At 58.5% G+C, this 22,135-nt stretch overlaps 1 long non-coding RNA gene across 1 annotated transcript; it reads right to left on the reverse strand.

The window, feature by feature from the left end:
- Positions 1 to 1,195: 1,195 nt before the first annotated feature.
- LOC141578794 (uncharacterized) lies at positions 1,196 to 19,734 on the reverse strand. Its single transcript, XR_012509460.1, has 4 exons — positions 15,120 to 19,734; positions 9,782 to 13,184; positions 9,551 to 9,685; positions 1,196 to 9,434 (listed from the first exon to the last, which is right to left on the reverse strand). It is a non-coding gene; the product is annotated as an uncharacterized LOC141578794 (long non-coding RNA).
- Between the last annotated feature and the right edge of the window lie 2,401 nt (positions 19,735 to 22,135).

A 22,135-nucleotide genomic window follows, 5' to 3' on the forward strand; every position in this document is an offset into this window, starting at 1 on the left:
ATTTATGTTGATTCCAGAACCAAAGACATCACAAGTAAAGCAAACTGCAGATCAATCCCTCTCGAGAAAATAGGTGCAAAAATCCATAACAAAATATTAGGAGGTCAAACTCAACAATTTATACACAGGCTAATACCCAGTAAGGTTTACACCAAGAATGCAAGATTGGTATATAACATGAAAATCAATCAGTGTAACTCACCATACTCATAAAATAAAGGAGGAAAGCAAATGATCATATTACAAGCAGAAAAAGCGTTTGAAAAAACACATAACCCTCCAGTGATAAGAATTCTCAGAAAGCTAGGGATGAAAAAGAACAACTTCAGCCTGATTAGGGACATTTACAAAAACCCTGACGCTAACATCACACTCAGAGGTAAAAGTCTGTTCCAGGATTGGGAAGGAGAGTAGGCTGTCTGCTCTCGCCGCTTCTAGTTGACATTGTACCAGAGGACCTTGCCAATGCAATAAGACAAGTAAAAGAAATGAAAGACATTCATGTTGGAAAGATCTGAGTGGTGTATTTCATAGAGATGTCTGTATTTGCAGATGAAATATTTACATACGTAGAGAACCTTAAGGAACCTACAAAATATCTACTAGAAATTATCAAGATTGCAGCATATAAGGTAAAGCACAAAAACCAATGGTTCTCTACACAGTAGAAATGCACAGTTAGAAATTAAAGGAGACAGCTCCATTTACAATAGTATCATAAATAAAATACTAAGGAACATATTTTAACTAAAGTTGTACAAGATGTGTACGCTAAAAGCTACAGAGTATTACAAAGCAAAGTGTAGAGGCCGAAGTAAGTGGAAACCTACTCCACCTTCACGGCAGGGGATTTAACGCTGCCAGCATGGCTGCCTTCCTCAAACTGACCCAGAGAGTCAGTGCAACACCCATCGAAGTCCTAACAGGCCTTGCTGAAGAAACTGACAAACAGCTTTCAAATTCATATGGGAAGGCAAGGGACCTAGTAGAGACAAAAAGTTCTGAAGAACCAAGATAGAGTGGGAGGGCTTGCACAACCTGATTTCAGGAAAATTATACACACACACACATACATAATTTATATTATATTTATTATTTATACTGTCATAAAGGTATAGTCTGTATGATTACTAGCATGCTACTGGCATAAAGACAGACATGCAGACCAACGCAGCAGGGCAGAGTCCAGGACAAGACCAATACTTTCATGGTGACTTGGTTTTCAAAATGGTGCCAAAGTAATTAACAGGATAAAGGCAGTCTTTTAAGCAGATAATGCCAAGTGGCTGTCTCTCTGTATGAAAACGAAATGAACCTTGACCCTTGGCTAACACCATGTACAAATATCATAACCTAATTGCAAGAGTAAAAACTATTACATTTATAGAAGAAAATATTTATGACATTGTTATAGGCAAATTTTTCTTAAACCAGACACAAAAAGCACAAAATAAAAAAGAAAAACACCTATAAAATAGGCTTTATTAGGATTAAAACCTTTTATTCTTTGAAAGACATGGCTACCAAAATGGCAAGCCGCAATCTGGGGGAAAATTTTGCAAAACATAGCTGAGAAGGAACTTACATCCAGAACATATACACAGAGCTCTCATGGCTCAATAAATATAAGGTAAACAACTCAGTTAAAAATAGGAAAAGAGTTACAGGACCCCTCACAAAATACGGTAAAGGGTTGGTCAGTAGGCATATGAGAGGACGTTCAACATTGCTTGCCCTCAATAAACACACATTCAAACTGCAAAGATATGCCAGTCTCCACACACAGACAACACCAAGTATTGACAAGAATGTGGAGCGACTGGAACTCTCAGACGTTGCTGGGAAGAAGGTGAAATTGTGCAGCCACTTTGGAAAACAAAATATTACCAAGTTAAATGTGTACTTACCATGCAACCCAGCAGGTTCAACTGTAGGCATTTACCAAAGACGGAGAAAACCACGTGGCCACAAAAAAGACATAGGAGAATGTTTAAAGCATCATCCTTCAAGAGTTCTGAAGACTAGAGCTGGTGTGTGTGCCCGTCCACTGGCCAATGGACAGACAAACTGCAACAGAGCCGCACACTGAGAAGCTCCCCTCCAACAAACATGAACAGTGTTGCTGTGTGCAGCATGGCTGGGTACTGAAAGCATCCTATTGACTGAAAGCAGTCAAATACAGAGGACTGCCGGACTCCACCAGTGAGCTCTGAGAATGCCAGCCCCGGGGGAGCAGCACGGCCGCGGCTTCCGGGCCCGGATGGGGAGGCGCCAGCTGGAGACTGGCTTGGGCGCCCCCCACCCCCCCGCCGTTTCCGCGTCCTGACTGCGGTGGTGGGTGCATGGCTGCATGCGGTTCCTGAAACTTTTCAGGCTGTACACTTAAAACGATGCATTTTAGTGCATATCAGTGACCCTGTAATGAAAAAGGAAATGAACCCACTGCTTCAGGCAGCTATCATTTGCTTAGCTCGTCGTTTCACAGTTTGCATCTGGGCTCCTTGTCGTGCGTCTGCAGTCAGCGGGTGGGTCTGCAGGACCGGCCGCGGCTGGAGCAGCTGGGATCATTGGCGCCTGTCTCCACGAGCCCCCGCTTTTCCGGAAGAAGGCGGCTGTTCACATGGTGGGCACGCTGTTTTCAAGAGCCTCAGGAGACCCCAGGGAGCGAGCTCTCGTGTCACATCTGCTGCTGTCCCGGTGGCCACCCTGAGGAATACGTTAGCGCAGCAAGTTCAGAGGGAGAAATGAGGAGCCACTGTGGGGCGTGCCTTCTTCTGCGGGGCCATGTCTCTTCCCCTTCTGTCCCCTCAGCTCCTGCCGCCTCATCCTTCACTTCCTCCATCTCAGGGACAGTGCAGTGGCTTAAGGGCTTAGCCAGATTTGAAAAGAACAACTGGGCAGGGGCATCCCCCGTCTCCCCTCTCCCTTCCTCTGGGGGCTGGCCTTGCTTCTGCAAGCAAGGGGCTTGTCTGGGCCGGTGCTGCTGGCGATTGTAGGGTGTCCGTTCCTCTCTAGGGGCCAGAGTCAGCGGGCACACTTACCCGCAAGCACCATCCTGGGCCTCCAGCCCAGAGTTTATAATGGACAAAACCAGGGTTGGCCCCGCACGCACCAGCTGCCCTTCCTTCTTCCCAGCTGGTTCCAGCATTCAGCTGGGGAGGGTGCTGTGAACGAAGCTCCGCCACCACCCGACGACCCCAGCAAAATAAGCGAGGAGCTTTACCCAGCATTTCAAGCAAGGCTCAGCCACAAAGAACCCCCTGACTCAGTGGCGTCTCAGTCAGGGCCGCGCTGCTGTGCGGCCGTGACACGAGCCCCTGTCTTGTTGCCTCGAGGCAACAAAGCTTTTGTCCCGTGCCCACGTCACATCTGTTTCCCTCGGTGGGTGCCCTGTTCCCCTTTTCTCGCTCCAGGACCCATGGTGATGGGGCAGCTATCGCATCAGAGATCACGCCTGCCTGCCGGGTGGCAGGTCCGGCCTGGTGTCTAAATCCTTGGAACGAAGGGCGAGCTGGCTGCCGGCAGCCACCAGGGTCGGGATGTGAGGTACTGCTGTGTGAACAGGGTGGGGAGCCGGCCATGGTGACTTCCATGGCAGATTTAAGGAGGAAAACCTTTAATAGCTGCAGAAAGAAAACACCTGATGAAAGTAAACAGCTTGTGCTGATTTTTTCTTTTTAAAGCAAACCAAGACTAGAAGGAAACATTCCTAATCTGTTAGGGAGTACCGGTCAAAAAATGGCAGTGAACACCAGATTTAGTGCTGCAACTTTAGAATCGTTTCCATGCAAGTCGGGAAAACAGAGGCTGGCTACAGTGACCGCTTTCAGTCCACGGGGTCTGGAGCTTCCTGCCAAAGCAACGAAACAAGAAAAAAAAAAAATCAGGATTTGAAAAAAACAAAACGAAACAAAACAAAACCGTCCTGATTTAAAGACAGTGATTATCAAGACGAAAAAGCCAATTAGAATTCAGTAACATTGTTGGATACAAGGCTAATGGGAAAAAACACACAAACCGATAGCATTTATTTAAGCTCATAAAAAAAAGTGGAAAATACAATAGAGAATTATCTCATTAACACGGCCACAAAGCCCACGCAAATTCCTAAGAATAAATCAAACAGAACGTGTCTCAGTCCATGAAGAGAAAATGGCTCTATGTCCTGGAAGGGCACGTGGGGGAGGTCTTACGAAGCGGAGAGAGGTACGCCCTGCTCATGGATGGGAAGATGCGATTTTGAAAAATGACACCAATTCTTGGCAAATAGCTGAATAAAACCCAACAAAGTAGCTTTCACAACCCCCACAGAGTTCTTCACGGGATGTGGCAGGCAGCCCCGACGTGAAGGTCAAAGAACAGAGAAGAACCAAGGGTTCTCAGAGAAGCACCAACTGGGAAGGCTGTCTCCCGAGGCAGCATGGCCTTGGTGCGGGGATAGGCAAGAGGACCGTGGAACAGACCGCACGCAGGATACTGGCTGCCGTGGGTGCGGCCTCCACAGCTGCAGGGAGCGTGGGCCTTTAGTACCTGATGCTGGGGCAGTTTCCCTCTGTGGGGAAGTTGGAAAGCAGTCTCCACTTCACGCCCCAAACTAAAATCAGACACCAAGTGGCTTAAAGAACTAGGTGTGAAAAGCCAAACGTTTAAACTCTTAGGAGAAAATGAAGCCTCTGACGTCAGGGCAGGGAAGGGCTTCTTAACCAAGGCACTAAAAGCCAGCTGTGGGCTCTCCTGGGCGGACTTGGCCACTGGGCTCCAGGAAATGCAAGGGAAACCAACCTCGGGACCCGCATCCGCCCGCCAGACCTTCTGCCCGGGCTGGCCTGCCGGGAGCCCGGGCTGGTGAGAGGGAGCGGGACCCTGAGGCAGGCTGCGGGCCAGCCCTCAAAGATGGCACGTGCCTGCCCTGGCGCCAGATGCGGCGGTGAGCCCAGACCTGTGTGCACGGCCCGCACGTGCCGCCAACAGCGCTGAGAGAGGACAGACGGCAGGCTCCTCGGACACTGACCCACCTCTGTGGATTTCCGACGTCACCCGGGGTCTGTAACACGCACATTTACAAACGTGATAAAATTATAAAAAAAAAAAAACTTTGAGAACCACGGAATTCTGGGGCTGGAGGGGTACCAGTTCTATCTACAATATTTTATTTCTCGACGGAAAAATATTGAAGCAAAAATGTCAACTAACCAACATTGGCTGAGGCTGGATGGCTTGTTCTGGACAGTGTGTTTGAAGCCTCTCCGAGGGAGGAGGGGACGGGGGGCTGGTGGGCGTGCCCGGCCCCGTCCGGAGCCGGCCCGGGCCCGGCAGCAGCGTGGAGCACACGCCGCAGGGGAGCCGCAGGTCCACGGCCGCGGCGGCGTGTGGGCTCACCCTGCCAGCCAGGGTGGGCCTGAGCCCCTCGTCCACGGTGCGGCCAGCCCCTCCCCGCCTAAGCCGGCCGGCCGAGCCCACAGCCTGTGACCAGGAGGCCAGAGCCGGGGCCCCCGGCGTGATGGGGCCCTGAGAACCGCATGGCGCCTGGTGGACCCTTGAAGGAACCTCTGCCAGCATTCGCTGGTGGCGTCGAATCAGACCCCGTCCGTTCAGGGTTCTGCGGCCACTTCCTGCACCCGACCAGTCTGCTGAGGATTTTCTTCCCGTGCACTGAGTTTGGACTCACTTCACCCACTTTGTTCTTGTAGTTGTCGTGGGCTGGACTGTGTTGCCCAAGTTCGTATGCGGGAGTCCTGAGCCCACACCCCACACCCCAGAATGTGACTGTGTTTGGAGGTGAGGGCTTTAAAGAGGTGATTAGGTAACATGAGGTCCCTGGGGTGGGTCCTGAGCCCACAGGCCTGGTGTCCTTACAGGAAGAGGAGATCAGGACACAGACACACAGAGGGACACCACGTGACGACGCGGGAGAAGATGGCCCCACCCATGCCCGGCCCTCGGACTCCCGCCCCCAGGACGGGGGACAGTAAACAACCAACTGTGCTGTTTAAGTGGCCTCAGGAAACACTCCCTGATCAGCCCTGTGACTGCACTGGGAGGGGGACCAGGAGCCCTGGGCCAAAGCTCAGAGAGGGCCATGGGGCTTCGGGCCATCCCCTCCGGCATCCCCACCGAGAGACCACGCCCTGCGCAGCTGGGGAGGGACAAGACAGCTGTCAGCAGCTCGGCGCCCCAGGCCGGGGGTGAGGCGGCTTCATCCAGGAGACAGTCTTGAGGTGGCAGAGAAGGGCCAGCGACCTTGGGGGTCATGCGGCTGGGGCAGGCACCCCAGGACACGGAGCCCCAGAGACCGTGAGCCCTGGAGGCAAGACCAGGGCCTCCCCCTCGCTGCCCGGCTTCCCTGGGAGGCCCTGGCCCCGACAGCCCTCCTGGCACGGCTGTGCTGCAGAAAGTGCCTGCCCTGTCCCGGCCAGAAGCGCTTCCCGGGCCCCGAGCTCCCGTTGTTCCCGGTGCTGACCGCCAGGCCCACAAGCACCTTCCACAGTCTTTCTGCCACTTGGCTGGAGAATGGGGTCATGGCTCCCTGCACCCAAGCCACCGTCCCCACACCATCAGCGGTGGGCATTTTCCATCCCCAGGCCCCTTGGGGTCAGCAGGTCTATTTAACCAGGTGCTGGGGAGATCAGGCTGTCGCCAGCTGGCACCAGAGGGGTCCCTCGGTAGCCAGGGGCCAGCAGTGTCCTCTCACCTTGTTACGGAAACGACAGGCCAGCCAAGAAACAAGCACCACTCGGAGGGTTGGAGCACTCAGATGTATTACGCCGGCGGGCTCAGAGGGGCTTCTGCTCCGAAGCTGTGAGCACCTCCAAGACGTGTGCATGAGGTTTTATAGGGTTAAGTATAGCTTGGGGTGTTCGGCCAATAGGCATGGAACAGCTTTAGCAGCATCATTATCACAAAAGTGGAAGCAGGGAGGCAGCAAACTAACATTCCAAAGCCAGATACATCTCTTTGAAAATCCAGCAGGTTAGCAAAAAACATGAACAGGGAATCAGCAAACCAACACTAATTAACTTAGATTTACAACTTAGCCCAGCAGAACTCAGATCAGTAATGCGACACTTGTTACACTTAGATTTGTGACTTAGCTTGTTGGCCCAGCTGGGCTTTTCCTTCACAACCTGGGGCCGTCCCTGGGCTGCCCCGAGGACCGGGAAGCGGCTGCTGTCTGTGAGTCAGCATCCTGGGACAGCGAATCATCTTCCTGCTTCCTGCACGGGGCGCATGGAGGGCTGGGCTGCACCTGTGCCCAGCGCACGGGCAGGGGCCGGGAGACCGCGTCCCCGCCACCGCGGCTCCTGAGCTTGGCCAGACCCCTCCCCGGGGAGCCTGGGTGCCGCCCCTCTGCCGTCTGGGCCCTCTGGCGCCTGCCCACCCAACACTGCCGAACTGGCCCCTCGACCCTCTGCTGGAAGATGGAGGCCCCGGCACCGGGAACTTGCAGAGGTAGCCCCCACCCCTGCGTGACCCCTGCTTCGTGCCAGCTCTCACCGATGCTCGGGCAGGGGTCTCTGGGTGGGAGCATCCTGTACCAGGACACCGGGTTCTGTGAAATCAGGGCTCAGACAAGGCCAGCCCCCAGCAGCAGCTCTTGGCCAAACAACAAGCATCTCAAAGCCCTTTTTGGCCTGTTGGCCTGAAATGGGCCGGGCTCCAGGCCATGGAAGTTTACCCAACGCTGCTCCCATCTCTCCTACCCTCCCTTTGCGGGGCCAAGCGTTGGCATCATTTAAAGAGCCAGACCGAGGCTCGCCGGGAAAGCAGAGGTACCAGCCGCCCCTTGGAACCCGAGGGTCCTTGCTTGGTTGGGTGGAGGGCCGCTGTCTCCTCTGTGGCGTCTCCCAAGGTGGCTGTGACAGGGCGGCTCCAGCCGCTGCCAGAAGCCCGTGGGTGCCTGTGGCACAGGGAGGCCCATGTCCCTGCACCAACGTGGGGACAGGTGGGCGGGATGCGGATGTGCTCCTGGTGGCCACTGACTCCCTCTGCCACAAAGCCCCAGGTCTGGAAGTCGGACCCTGGCTCATGAGGGTGTAGCTCTGACCGTCCCCAAGTCACCGTGTTTCCAGGACGCAGCACAGCCTCCTGCCTCTCAGTCCCTTCTCCACGCATCTGCCTTGCGGGTCGGGCTCTCTGAGGACCCGCAAAGCCTAGGGTCGTTTTATGTCCTCTAGCTGGAGCCACAGTTTGGCTTAAATATAAAATAAAATTCAGAGTTCTTGTCTTTCTGCACTTACAAAATAGCACTCCTGGGTCCCGCAGCCAGTGCGCGCGTGGGTTGGTCGGAGGCCGACCCCGTCTCTCCCCTCCTCTCTGAGGCTGTGATGTGATGCCGGCCGGGCAACGCGGGCCGAGGGATCCGCTGCCGCGGGCCGGGCCCAGGGCGCCGCGGGCACCTGCCGGGTCCCCCCACCCCCGTTTCTCTCCCTGTTGGTTCGCTCCCCTGTTCTTACGGTTCGCACCAACAGAATCTTACGTAGGAACCCCTGCCTGTGAGATTCACGCTTGTGGTGAGTGTCAGACGCTCACGCTCATTACCGAGTGGTGCTGCGAGCAGGCTCGCCGCAGTTCCGCGTGCGCCCTGCCGTCGGTGGGTGTTTGGTTACTCCCAGCGCTGTGGGGTGAACTGTGTCCCCCACAGACCCATGTACTGGAGCCCGAACACCACGCACCTCAGCCTGTGACCTTCTTTGGAAACAGGGTCAGGTGGTGATCGAGCGAAAGCGAGGCCGTTGGGCTGGGCCCTGACCCTACGTGACTGGTGTTTCTAGGAAGGGGGATGTGGAGGCCGACACGCACACAGGGAGGACGGACACCACGCGAAGATGAAGGCAGAGAGCGGGGTGACGCTGCCGAATGCCGCGGGTGCCCAGACGGCAGCAACCCCCGGAGCTGGGGGGCTTGGACAGACCCTCCCTCGGAGCCTCAGGGGAGCCAGCCTCGCTGGAACCTCGAGATGGGGCTCCCGGCCTCCAGGAAGGTCCGTGGCTTTAAGCACGTCCACACTGTTGTGTGACCAGCACACCGTCATCTCCAGAACTTGTCCCTCTCCCCAAACTGACGCTCTGTCCCCATTAAACATGCGGTCCCCTCCCCCTCCCCAGCCCCGCCCACCCCCCTCTGTGGATCTGACTCCCCAGGGGACCCCATGTGAGTGGGGTCGCACAGGACCTGTCCTTCCGTGTCTGGTTCATTCCACTGAGCACCACGTCCCCAAGGCCCATCGTGCTGTAGCTGGGCCGGAATGCCCTTCCTTCTTACGGCTGAGTAGTGGTCCATCGTGTGGATGGACCACGTTGTGTGTCCACTCACTGTGCTGTGTGGACAGTCGGGCCCCCTCCACCTCTCGGCTGCTGTGAGGAGCCCCGCATGAATGTGGGTGCAAACACGTGAGTTCCTGCTGTCGGTGACCCTGGGGCTCCTCCAGGGTCTTCCTGAGGAGAAAGGAAGGCTGAGCTCCGGCCCTCAGACCCCCCCAGACCAGACCCGTCCCGGCCAGGCCCTCACCTGACCCCTGGAGAGAGGGGGAGCCTCCGTAGGTTTGACCCACCTGCCCAGGGGGAGAAATTCTGGGAGCGCTGGTGCACGGCCCTGCCTGGCTACTCCACCAGGACACCCGTCTTTCCCCTTGGCTGCCGGGAAGACTGCTGCCAGCCTCTGACCTCCGACCTCACGACCTAGGAGTCTGTGGAGGGCGGAGACCAGACGGAGGCTGGAAGGCCTTCCTCCAGCCCACCTCCCCACAGCCTCCCACGGCCCCTCCCTGCCCAGCCCTGCCCACCCTCTCAGCACACCAGCCTGGAGCTGTCTCTCTCAGCATCTCTGTGTCTCTGTGTCTCTGTCTCTCCCGGTCTCTCTCATTCCCTCTATCTCTGTCTCCCTATCTCTCTGTCTCTGTCTCTCAGACCACTCCCCACTCAGGGGGCTGACCAGAGACTGCGTCATTAGACAGGGCTTAATTTAAACCCCGTAAATCTTATAACTAAATAAGGCAGCCGGGCCAGCCCTGTGTACAAACAGGAAGCGTCCGTGTGGCCTCCGCCCCAGTGCTGGGAAAGGCAGGCAGTCCCCCAGCGTCTGGTACTTTCCCTCCAAGTGGCAGAAATCTCCTTTCAAGGTGCTCAGAGTCCTTCCAAGGTGGAAGGGGCAGTGCTGGCGGCTGTGGGTGATTCACAGAGAAAACGGTGGACCGTGGCCTGGGAGCTTGCGGGCCAGTGAGTCTGGGGAGCCGCTGGGGGTCCCAGGCGGGGTTCAGAGCAGCCAGGCACTCAGGTTCAGGCTGGATTCTGGGTCGTGTTTGACGCTGGGCCCTGGCCGTCCTGCTCCCACTAGGCTGTGTGGATGCGGACTGCTGCTCGGGACGCCGGCTGGCAACGTAGCCGGTCCCTGTGTGGCAGCCACGGTTACAGGACGAGCAAGAGGAGGGTCAGATGCCTGGCTGTCACCCCGCTCGGCGTCTGACTCCAAGTCCAAGGTCTCACGTGCAAAGTCCTGTGCCCCCGCCCTGGACCTGCCCCTCTGGGGAGCCCTTCCTGGGGGACAGAGGCCACGTGGCCCGTGCTGACCCTCGGGGGGCGTCCCTGTGTTTTCCTAGCTTCCCTTTACAGTGTCTTTTTTGAGAAAATCATGGACACTTCTCAGAGGCAAGAAGCCACCGTGTTTCCAGCCACGGGGAGCTGGCCGCCGCCCGCCGGGGCGTTGGGCCCCGGGCACATACACATCCACCCACGTCGGCCCTCCCTGTCCTTGCACGCCTGGGCGGGATGTGTTCGGGCCGCTGGGAATGGGCGCTTCCTTTCAGCCTGGACCCCTTCCTGCAAACTGCCCTTCCTCACCCGCTGGGCCCTGCTCTGGGGCAGCTCAGCCTCACAGTTTGCCAGGCCGGGGCCGCCACCCCGGCTGCTGCCTTGGGAGCCCCTGCCGCATGGCTGCAAGGCCAGGAGGGGTGCAGGCAGGAGGGCCGCACCTCGGATCGGGCCTCCCAGCTCCTGCGGGTCTGGCTGGAGGCAAGGCTGCTCGGACCGCCGCCTGGGGCCCTGACGCGGTGACCTGACCTCGGAGGGCGCGCAGCTCGTTGGACCTGCAGTGCTCCCCACGGGGCCAGGCACAGCCAGGGCTCCATGCAGACTTGGCTGGGCCTACCAACCCTTCCCTCAGCCCTGACGCAAACCCCAGACCTCATTCTTGCAACCACCAGCTTCCCCGCGTCACACAATCCCGCCAATGCTGTGCTCTGTCCTTGAGGGTGAGGGAGAGGGCCTGCCCTCTGAGGGCCCGCCTGCAGGCCTTGTCCTGGGAGGCCCTGGGAGGGGAGGCGTGAGGCCTGCAGGGTGGGCCAATGGCCACCCTCCTCCCACGGGTGCCCCGAAGGCACAGAGGGGGCAAAGCCCCCCACCGCTGCCCGCTCCACAGGCACCCGCTCCGGGCAGGCCAGCCCAGGCAGCATTGAAGGTGCTTGTCTGTCTCTGTCTCTCAGACCACTCCCCACTCAGGAGGCTGTAGGACAACTGTCCTGGGCCCTTAAGCTAAGATTCTATGCTGACTGTGCGGGTCACCACCTGTTTGGCGTGAGGTCCTGGGGGGCAGGCTGTGTCCTCCCCATGCCCCCTGCGCCCTGCCCCCAGGCATGTGTCGGTGGGACAAGGAAGGAGATGTCTCCTCGGGGCAGCTGGCCAGGCACAGGGTCCCCAGGCCCTCAGAAGTGGGGGCACTCAGGCAGCTTGAGGATGGCCCCACCCCCGGCTTGCAGGCGGCTGTCACCCTGTCCTCCCGTGCCTCCGCTGGCACGGCTACTTGGTGGGGCCCAGAGGCGGCCTTGGAATCCTGGTGAATGCCCTGGGCTGGTGTGCAGTGCTGTGTAAGGAGCATCCCCCGCCTCCGGGAAGCCTGGCCTCCGCTCTCGACAGGAGGCTGCTGCCCAGGTCTGATTTGCCGAGGGAGGTGCCCACCCTGGCGTCATTGTGGACGGGTCTCTCAGAGTAGGGCCTCAGGAGCCCCGCAGCCTCGGCCAAGCCGGAGCCCTGGGTGCAGAGATGTCTGGACAAACCCGGGTGGCCTGGTGTTTGGCCCCTCCCTCTCCTCCCCCCGGGGGTGTTCCCACGTGAAAGCTCTGGTAGACCCGGCCTTTGCTCTGTGAGGGAGGAGGGACTGGGAGGGTGCCTTCCTCTCCTGTGAATAGACCTGCCCTCCAGGGACCCCCAGCCAAGGGCTCCCAGCTCGTGGCTCAGGCTCCCCAGGGAACCGGAACCACCGCCGCAGGCTGGAAGGCATCCTGGATCAGCCCTGCGGGCAGGCGCGCTGCCTTAGTCATCCTGCCCTCAAGCTCCCCTTCAGGGAAGCAGCACCCCGCTAATCCCCGCTGCCGCGGCCACGAGGCCCCAGGGGCAGGGCCTCTCTGCCGCGTGTGCCTGCCGGGGCCCCCGCCCCGGGCGGCCGCTTGGTCGGTCAGGAGGCTTCGGGCAGACGCGGCGGTACACGTCCGCTGGAGAAAAGGGAAGCGCGGCCCCTGCAGCCCCAGGGAGGCCCGGCACTTTTGGTCTGGAGGCTGGCGGTCTCGTCCGCCGGGGCCAGGCTGCGTGAGCTCTGCCGGGACCAGGGCCAGGCGCCCAGGGCCTCCTTCCCCTCTCCCTCAGTCCCTCCTGTCCTCCCTCGGCCAGGGAGGTGCTGCGGCCTCGCCTTCCGCGGGCCAGGCTGCCCTGGAAGCGCTGGTTTATCTTTAACACTACTACTTTTAATTGCGGTAAAATGTACAGGACGTGAAAGCTGCCATCTGGACTGCTTGTGAGAGCAGGTCTGGTAGCACTGAGCACACTGCCGTGCGGCCGCCCCCAGGACTCGGCCCCTTCCCAGACTGGCCCGGCCCCAGCACACACGCAGCCCCGCCCCGGCCCGGCCCTCACCCGGCTTCCGGCCTCCATGGGTGTGGCCCCGCTAGGGACCACACAGAGTGGAGCCCTCCAGGATGTCCTTCTGCGTCTGCTGACTGCACTGAGCGCCACGCCCCCAGGGCCATCCGTGTTGTAGCCCTGCCAGGACTTGCCCCCTCTGAAGGCTGGATCACATCCTGCTGTGTGGAAGGGCCACATTCTGTGTGTCCATTCATCCATCCATGGACGCTAGGTTGCCTCCATCTCCTGGTGACTGAGTAACGCTGCTGGGAACACAGGTGTGCAGGGGGCTGACTTCTGTAAGGAGCGGGCAGGCGTGCTCTGAGGCCACACACGAACAGGAAAGTCCCACAGCAGCCGGCCTGCACCCGCCACATGTGCTGCGTCCCTGCAGGGGGGGCCCAGCTGGAGCTGACTGGGGGTGGGAGACCCTGCCCCCTGCCACGTGCTCACCCCTGGAGGTGTCCCCTTGCCAGAAGTTGCCAGCCCCCCCCCCCCACGGAAGTGGGGCATGGCCACTTGCAGAGGGTCAAGTCCCCGAGATGTCTTGCCGGTTTGGGGAGAGGGTCCAGGGACCCCTGCCCTGTGAAGGTGCCGCTGTCAGGCACAGCAGCCCCGTCTGCTGATGGTTTGGGGACGGGTTTGGGGGCCCCTGAGAACCCTGAGATCTGCTCTCAGGTCAGCAGGGGGCCTCGGCCTGATTCCGGGAAAGGAGAGCAGGGGGGCCACAGGCAGCCGAGGCCCAGAGCAGCCCAGAGTGGGAGGAGCCACGTGCAAGTCTCTGCGTCCCCAGAGCTCACCATCTGCCCAGCTGGGGTGGGGAGACGCCCCTGCCCTCTCTCTGGCCCCCGCTTCCTCCAGCCCCCAGCTGGCTGACCCAACCCCAGGAGCTCAAATCTCAGCTCTAACCCTCTAGGTCATCCTTCCTCAGTTTCCACAAAACCGGCTAGCGGGGTTGATCAGGAAGTTCTAGTCCTGCTGGACACTTCCCCACTGCTTGTCCTTGGGTTGGAATTTCCAAAGTCTTGAGCAGAGATGCCCAGGTGAGGGGGCAGAGGGGCCAGTGAGGCCTGCAGGGGCTGCTTGGTGCAGATGAGGGGAGCAGGCCACGTCCCCTCTGGTCTCTGCCTCTGACCGTGCCCCACTGGGCTGGGCTGATGGTGTCCTCACGGCTTCCTGGAGGACAGCCAGGACATACCTGCCCCCGCGAGGGGGTCCCCTCTGCTCCAGGGATGGAGAACTCACCTGCCCAGGCACAGAGGGTACACTTATCCCAGGGATGGGGGACCCACCTGCCCCAGGGACAGAGGATGTCGCAGCCGTGGAGACCCAGAGTTGCTGTATCGGAGCGGAGGTGTGAGCCCCTGCTCTCTGGCCCTTGGGGTCTGGAACTTGGGCTCGAGCCTCCTGAGAACTCAGCTGGGCTGGGGTCCCCACTACCCCCAGGGCTAGCCCCACATCCCCCCTTCACACTGCTGCCACTGCCTGTGGACAGCCTGTCCCCCGAATCTCAGTGAGCTCCAAAGGGCTGGGACCTCTCCAGCCCCAGGAGGGCCTCGTGGACACCGTGGAAGGAACAAGCAAGTGGCGGTGAGCGCAGGTGAGCGCGCGGGCCTGGCCGGCAGGAGGACCGGGCGCAGGAGCACAGCCTGGTTTCCTGCGGGGCCTCCGGTGGGAGGCGGCCTGTCAGCCACGGGGGCTGCGGCAGGAGCGTCCCGGGCTCTGCCCGGCCACGCCTGCCGGCCCCCAGCGATGCGGCCCCCCTGGTGCTGCCCTGTGGTCACGCAGGTTGGCTGCAGTGAGGGGGGCAGCAGGGCTGGGGGACCATGGCTGGTTTCCTCGCCGTGTGGCCTTCTGTGGCTTGTCCCCTGTTAGGGGGCCTGTCGCTGCTTCGCTCAGGCCACGACCCTCCGGGGCCTGTGTGTCTGGTGGACGTGTGAGCATCCCCGAGGGGCGGGGGCCCAGGAGAGCCACGGATACCCTCCCGGAGGTGCATGGCAGTGCCCTGGCCGCTGTAACCGATGACCACAGGCCGGGGTGAAAAAAACCACAGAATGTCTCTGGCAGGAGCCAGAGTAACAGTTGCTCCTGCCTGTCTCCCAGCCCAGGGGCTCCGGCGTTGCTGGGCTCTTGGCCGCGTCCCTCCCATCTCTGCCCCCATCTTGACGGCTGTGCCCCCTGCGTGGTCTCTGCTTCTAAATCTCACCCTCTGTCTCTCACCAGGACCCTCACCATTGGTGTCGGGACCCAGCAGGGACCCCAGATGACGGCCCCTCAGGACCCTTGACTTGGTAACAGCTGTGGAGACTCCTTTCCCAAACACACAGCAGTCGTGGCGTCTGGGGCTGGGGTGTGGGCAGGACTCTGGGGCCACCATTCACCCGGCTTCACCTCCTCCAGTCCTTGAGGCCGCCGAGGACTCACAGCTCAGACAGAACCGTGCTGGGGCAGACAGGGCGCGTTGCCTATCCACCCAGGGACGGGATGGGAGGGAGCTCCGCCTGGAGCTCGGCCTCTCAGACAGCGAGGCCCGCGCGGGCAGCTCACACCGATGACCCGCAGGCTCTGCTCCAAGCGGTTCAGGGTTTCGCCCGCCAGTGCCCAGTGCCATGGGGTGCCCTGGGCTCCCAGGTGGGGGCTCTCGGGCTCCCCAAGGCTGCCAGGTGATGAAAGCAGAGGCTGGTCCCGAGCTGGGCCCTGCCCTGTGCCTGACTCAGGAGGAAACGCCACCCTGGGAGAGCACCCCACACGGGCTGGTGTGGACGGAGGCCCCTCCGAGGGCCGGACCCCACCAGGTCACTGTCGAAGCTTCCCAGGCCCTGCCCCTTGGGAATGAAGCCCCAGCTGGTGGGCGTTGAGCTGGGGCAGGCCCTGTGAGCCCTGGAGTCTCTGCTCCTGCTCCCTCCCCTCCGGGCACGCCCAGGCTCAGGGACGTCACCTGTGGACACACGTGAGAAGGAATCGGTGAGCTGTGTTATCGTCCGAGGCTCTACCCTGGGGGACTGTGGGCCCCACATGCTCCATGGCCAGTCACATCTGTCGTCTGAGGTCTCGCCGCCCTGGGGTGCGTGCGGGGGCGGGTGGGGCTCTGGGAGCACCTCTGGGCTGAGCTGCGAGGCCGCCCGCGCCCAGGAGCTCTGGCACCAGGCGGCCTTGGGGACTTTGAGCTGGGACATGGGAATGTGGAGCTGCCTGGGGTGGGGGGCACTGCAGCCTTGGGCCAGAAGGCTGTCTGGGTGGGCCGTTCCCAGGGAGGGTCAGGGAGGCCATGCAGCCAACGCTCCCAGTGGCTGGAGGCCAGGAGACAGCGCATGTCCCAAGTGACACCCCATCAGCCTCCCTTGCAGGCAGGCCTTCTGGGGGCCACGGAGATCCACCTTCTCATCGTCCTCTCTGTCCACTGGCATGTAACCGTAGGGGGTGGCCCTGCTGCCCCTCGAACCACGTCCTGCCCCACCGTCCTGCTGTGCCCCTCGGGAGGGGTGGGCCTCAGCCTCCCGTCTCCTCCATGCTGCAGGCAGCCCCCACTGCCCTTTCTCTGGGGGCCCAGCGCGCGCAGTCAGGCCCGGCCAGGTGGAGGGGACGGCTCAAATGCACCTGCCCCGACGCTCTGCCTGCGCAGCTGGGGCCTGAGGCCGGAGTCGCCCCGCGACCGCGCCCTGCCCAGGGCTGCCCGATGGGGAGGGTGCAAGTCCAGGGTGTGTGGACACCGTCCAGCCACCCAAGTCAGGCTGTCCCAAGCCTTCCTACCCACAGATGGGCGCCCCCCGGCCTGGGGCTTGGCCACTGCATGGACGGAGGTCACTTCCTGGCCCAGCTGTCCTGCAGGTGGGCATGGCTCCAAGGTGACCCCTGTAGGTGTAGGGCACAAGGAAGGTGGCGGAGGGGAGCTCTGGTTTTTGCAGGGCAGGACAGCCGAGCCGGGGCGGCGGCCTCCCCTTGGGTGTGGTCTGGCCGGCCCTGCAGGTAAGCAGATCAGCGCTGTCCGCGCAGCTGTGTGAAATCAGCCTTACAGGCGGGACTGTTGTCTCAGGCGAGGAGGGGCGGAGGGCGTTCCCAGCTCCCGCCCCACAGCCGGGGGGGGGGGGGGGGGTCTGAGAGACTGGATCAGGGTCCGTTCCACTTGCCTGCTGGCCACTGGCACCCGGGAGGGCCAGGTGGGGAGGACAGCCGGGTGTCCGCTGCTGGGCTCTCTGGCCTGGTCTCCTGAGCGTCTGTGTGTGGGGCACCGACAAAGGGCCAAGACGGGGCTGTGGGGCGGGGGCGGCCCTGGCAGGCTCAGGCGCCCAGTGGGGAGGGTCCTCGGGCATCAGCTGGGCAGTGTCTGCAGTGGTGCTGGGGGCACCTGGGGGCCCGAGAGCGCCCCACAAGCCATCTGGCTCGGTTCTCGAGAGGGAAACAGTCAGGTTCTCGGCTGCGGCATCTGAGGCCCCCAGCTGGTGGTTTCGGTGTTTACAGTCAGAGCTTAGGTTACCCCGCAGGGCTGGGCGCCTCACAGCATGGGAAATGAAACAAACCCAGCGAGGAGACTCGGTGAGAGACTCACACACGGGGAATCAGGCCGAGCCAGGCCGGTGGCTGGACCGTCGTGCCGCTCAGGCGGGCCCTGCTCATGGGCGGCGGGGGGGGTGGCACCCAGGTTTCTGTCCGCCCTGTCTGGACGTGCGATGTGGGGCTGTGGAGAAGGGGGAGGCAGCCAGGCTGGCTCGGAGGGCCTGGGGGCCGGCTGCCTGGGAGAGGGGCCGAGCCCTGGGGGGGTTGGAGAAGAGGAAACTGGGGAGCGGGCAGAGGAGGCCGGGGTGGGGGCAGACCCGCAGCTGCTGGGGCCCTGATGGCCTCCCTGCACCCGGCCTCATCCCTGGCTTGTCTGAGACCCACTGGGCCAGTCTCCCACTTCCTCGCCCCCAGATGTCCTGTTCTGACTCTGCCCCCGGACCCCTGCCCACTCCCAGCCCCATGTCCACATACTGAAGACCCGCCCTGTGTCTGAGGCTCGCTGGACACAGCCTCCATGAAGCCCTCATGTGTCCTCACAGGCAGGGAGCCCCTGAGTCTGTCCTCACCCCTCCTCGCCCCTTGTCCACAGATGGGGCAACAGGCTCCCGGGTCAGGCTCCCAGGTCAGGCCCTCCGGCTGAGCCCCGAGCTGCCGTGTGTCCCAGGAGCCTGCTGGGGCCACCTGCCTCCCTAGGAGGGTGGGCCTGGGGCCTGGGGCTGGCCCGGAGCCAGAGTTGGGTCTCCAGCAAGAGAGAAAAGCAAACACCCCTTGGTCTGCAGCCTTGGCTTCTGCTTGAGGGGCTCCGGGGACAAAAGCCAGGTGGGCTGGGGAGCCTGCGGTCTAGACAAACCCCTCCTGCGGGCAGTGGGGGAGGGCAGAGGCACAGAGGCTGTGGGAGCCTGGAACGTGCTTAGGGGCCAGAGGAGGGACAGCAGAGGGTGTGGTCCTGCCCTGCTGCCCTCTTCCCTCCTCTGCTTGGTCCGTCCTTCCCTCATGGCGCCTCCTTCAGGAAGCCTGCAGGATGTGGTCCCCCTCCTGGCGCCCTTGTCACAACCACCTTGAGCCACCTCCTCCCACCCCCTACTAGAGCTCCCCCAGTGGGACCATGTCGGGGAGCCCCCTGTGGGGCCAGAGCGAAGGGACTGGGCCTGTGGGGTGGCCCACTGTGGCCCGGCTTCTGCCACATGCACGTCCAGTCCCCTGGCCCCCAGGAACCAGTGTGGGCGTCACACCAGCCTCTGGGCCTCTCCTCCTTGCGTGGCCTCACCTCCTCTGCGTCCCAGCCACCCGGCAGCTTGCCACCAGCCTCCTGTCCTCACTGTGCTGGCATCTTCTTGGCCCCGCACAGGGAGCACCCTCCACGCTGTCCTCGCCTCGGATGTGCGTGCGCCTGTTGGGAAACTCTGTGGCCCTCCAGCCACGGCCACTTCCTCCACAGAGCGTCTTGTTTCCCTTCCATCTTGACCGTGCTGGCTGCTTGTCTCCAGACATTTTGGAGACCCGTGTCGTTATCACCCACACTCCTACCAGTCAGGACTTAAGCCTCAAGGGCCACTTCCTCCCTGGCACCCCAGCCTTCTCATTCATGCACCCAGCTCTCCACTTGTTCAGGATTACTTTGCAGCCCTGGGGAATAAAACATGGAAAAATGAACGTCTTTAGCAACACTCTTGGACCAGGACCTTGCCCTCTGCCACAGCACGTGGCAGCTTGCAATCAGCCTGGGTCCGGCAGGGAGGATGACACCCTGGAGGCCCCAGCCAGCCCACAGCAGACGTGCTGCGTGGGGCCCCAGCGAAGCTTTACTAGTTTAAGCCTCAGACTGTTGAGTAACCGATTGGCACACTAACCGGCCAGCGAGCCCAGGAACCCGCTGAGCCCGCGGTCCCCTCAGGAAGTACCAGAAGCCCTGGAGAAGCCGCTTCATTGCAAACAAACAAGTAAAACCAACACAAGTGGAGCTTTGAGAAGAGCCATCAGCTGCTATGTAAGAAACACTTCTGCTGAGCAGCAGAGGGACACGCAGTTTTGTCAGAAAACATCATGACAGGGAAAGAGAGCGTGTTTAGCAAGTGTCTGTTAACTCACGAAAGCGCTGACTCGGTGAAACTAGAAGTGAAAGGCGGACAAGGAGAGGCAGCTAGAAAGGACCCTCTTCCAGATCAAGGGGCCCACCAGTAATGCAGCCACCCGCCAGCCCAGAGTGGAACACTTTCCAGAGGGTAAGAACGGAGTCTAGAATCTTGGCCGTGTGTCTTCCACAAGGTCCCATGTGCAACAAAAAGCCCCTGGGAATGGTGATGTGACCTCAGCCAAGAGGAAGAAGACTGTCAAAAAGGTGCCCTCACAGACACCCAGGCGCTGGAATTGGCACGGAAACATTTTAAAGTAACTGTTATAAAAATGCTGAGCAACCTACGGGGGGGACTGATGTAACGGAGAAGAGGTGGGGGAATCTCACAGCAAGAATGAAGAGACAATAGTGGCTTTAAGAAACCTCAGTGACCTGTGAGAAGTGATATAAAATACCAAGTTGTCTGAGAAGGAGAAGAATGAGAAAAAGATTTTGAAGCAAAAAAAATGGCCAAATGTTTTTAAATTTGGCTGAAGACATGAACTCTGTGTTCCAAGAAACAAAGCCCAGGGCGAATAAATACCAGGAAAGTCACATCTGTGCACAGGAGAGTCAAACTGCCCAAAGGGAAAGGCGGAGGGAGACCTGCAGAGCAGCTGGGACAAAAGGACGTGTAGTACACGGAGGAGGCAAATAGTAATAGTAATAATAATAAAACATACAGGAAAACTAAACAATGTGCAATATACTGTTTACATGTATTTACACACAATATAATGTGTACGTGCAGTCGGACTGTAATAATTCTACATCATAAAACTGGAAAAAATTAATAGTAGTAGTAGATATAAATCCATCCATATAAAAGTTACAGTAAATATAAGTGGACTAAACCCTCCACTTAAAAGGCAAATACTTTCAGACTGAATACGAAAAAGCCCAAAGCAAGTGTATGTTGCTTACAAGTTTACAAGAGACACATTACAAATGTGAAGACCAGGACAGGTTAGAAGTGAAAGGATGGGAAGATACACGCTGTGCAATCAGTAATCTTCATGAAACCAGAGTGACCATATTAAAATGTATCAGAGAAAGTAAACTTCAAGGCAAGCAGTGTTAGCAGGGCTGGAAAGGGACATTTTATAACAATAAAAAGGCCCATTCACAAGAAAGCATAACAAAACTAAATATGCATGGAACTAATAACAAAACGTCAACATACACGAAGTAAAAATGGACAGAGTTAAGAAGCAGACACATCTACAAGATTTGGGGATTTTAAGGCCTTTCCTCAGTAAGTGGTAAATCAAATAAGCAAGCCTCAGTAAGGTTACAGACGATCTGGCAAACACTACAAGAGACGTGAGCTACTTGGCGTTTTAAACGCTACCCCGTAACTCCAGAACGTGCATCCTTCACGTGTCCGCGTGGGCTGTTCACCAAGGGAGAACAGGCCGTAAAGCAAACCTCAATAAGCTTCTGAAGGTCGAAAGCATCAAAGTACGTCTTCTCACTAAAATAGGAATAAACCAAAAAAAAAAAAAAAAAATTTAACCAAAAATCAATAGCAATAAGTTAGCAAGAATACCCTTAAACACCCGAAACTCAGCAGCATAATAATAGCCTAGGGTCTAAGGTGGCACAGTAAGTGACAGTGACGCTCATCAGACAGAGCAGTAGCTGAAAGCGATGGGCAGTCATCGTCACAGCAGCAGAAGCGGGAGCAACCGTCAGCCAGCCCTGACCTGCGGCTCACGGGAGGGAATGAAGCGTCGTTCGAGGAGCAGTGAATGGGGGGTAACTATAAATAAAAGAAGCTTCCATGTCCTTACTTTCCTGAAAGAATTATTAACCGTTTAAAGCAAACAGAACTGGTTATGAGAGTTTGTGACACGTGGTAATAAAATACAAACCTCTGATAACATCACTTACACAGGACATGACGCTGGGCTGTTGTGAAGTGTTCACGTGCCACACTGAGCTCCATGATGCTTTTTTGGGAGGGGAGGTAACTAGATTTACTTATTTGTTATTATTTTTTAATTTACTGGAGGTGCTGGGGATTGAACTCACCAGGCCCCTGTGCGCGCTAAGCACGAGCTCTACCACTGAGCTGTACTCTCCCCCGAGCTGTTTCATGTTAACTTGAGATGGACTTTCATAAGTTAAGTGTGCATACTATAATCTTTAGAGATACTACTAAAATTGTAAAAGTGTATAGGTAAAAAGCCCACAGAAGTGATTAAATTAAATATTGAAAAATGCTTAACCAACCACACTAAGTGTTGGCAAGAATGTGGAGTGACCGCAGGTGCGATGCCAAATGGCAAAATCTCTCTTGGAAACTGCCTGGCATTTTCTCATAAAATGAAACGTGTGCTGAACATAAGACCCAGCAATTCTACAAGGCATTTACTCAAAAGAAATTTAAAAGTGTGTCTACAAAAATGCTTGTACAAAAACATTAATGGCAGCTTTAGTGATAATCACCAAAGACCAGAAATGGCTGAAGTATTCACCGGGAGATGAGTGAAGTAAGCAAATTGCAGCTTGTCTGTATGGTGGAATACCATTCAAGACTGAAACAAACCGTGGAGACACGCCACAGCACAGGTGAATCCCAAGCATCTGGAAACAAAGGCGTTAATCCTTGTGACTCCACTTGAATGCCTTTCCA

Source organism: Camelus bactrianus, chromosome 10, assembly GCF_048773025.1.
Source record: "Camelus bactrianus isolate YW-2024 breed Bactrian camel chromosome 10, ASM4877302v1, whole genome shotgun sequence".
NCBI lineage: Eukaryota > Metazoa > Chordata > Mammalia > Artiodactyla > Camelidae > Camelus > Camelus bactrianus.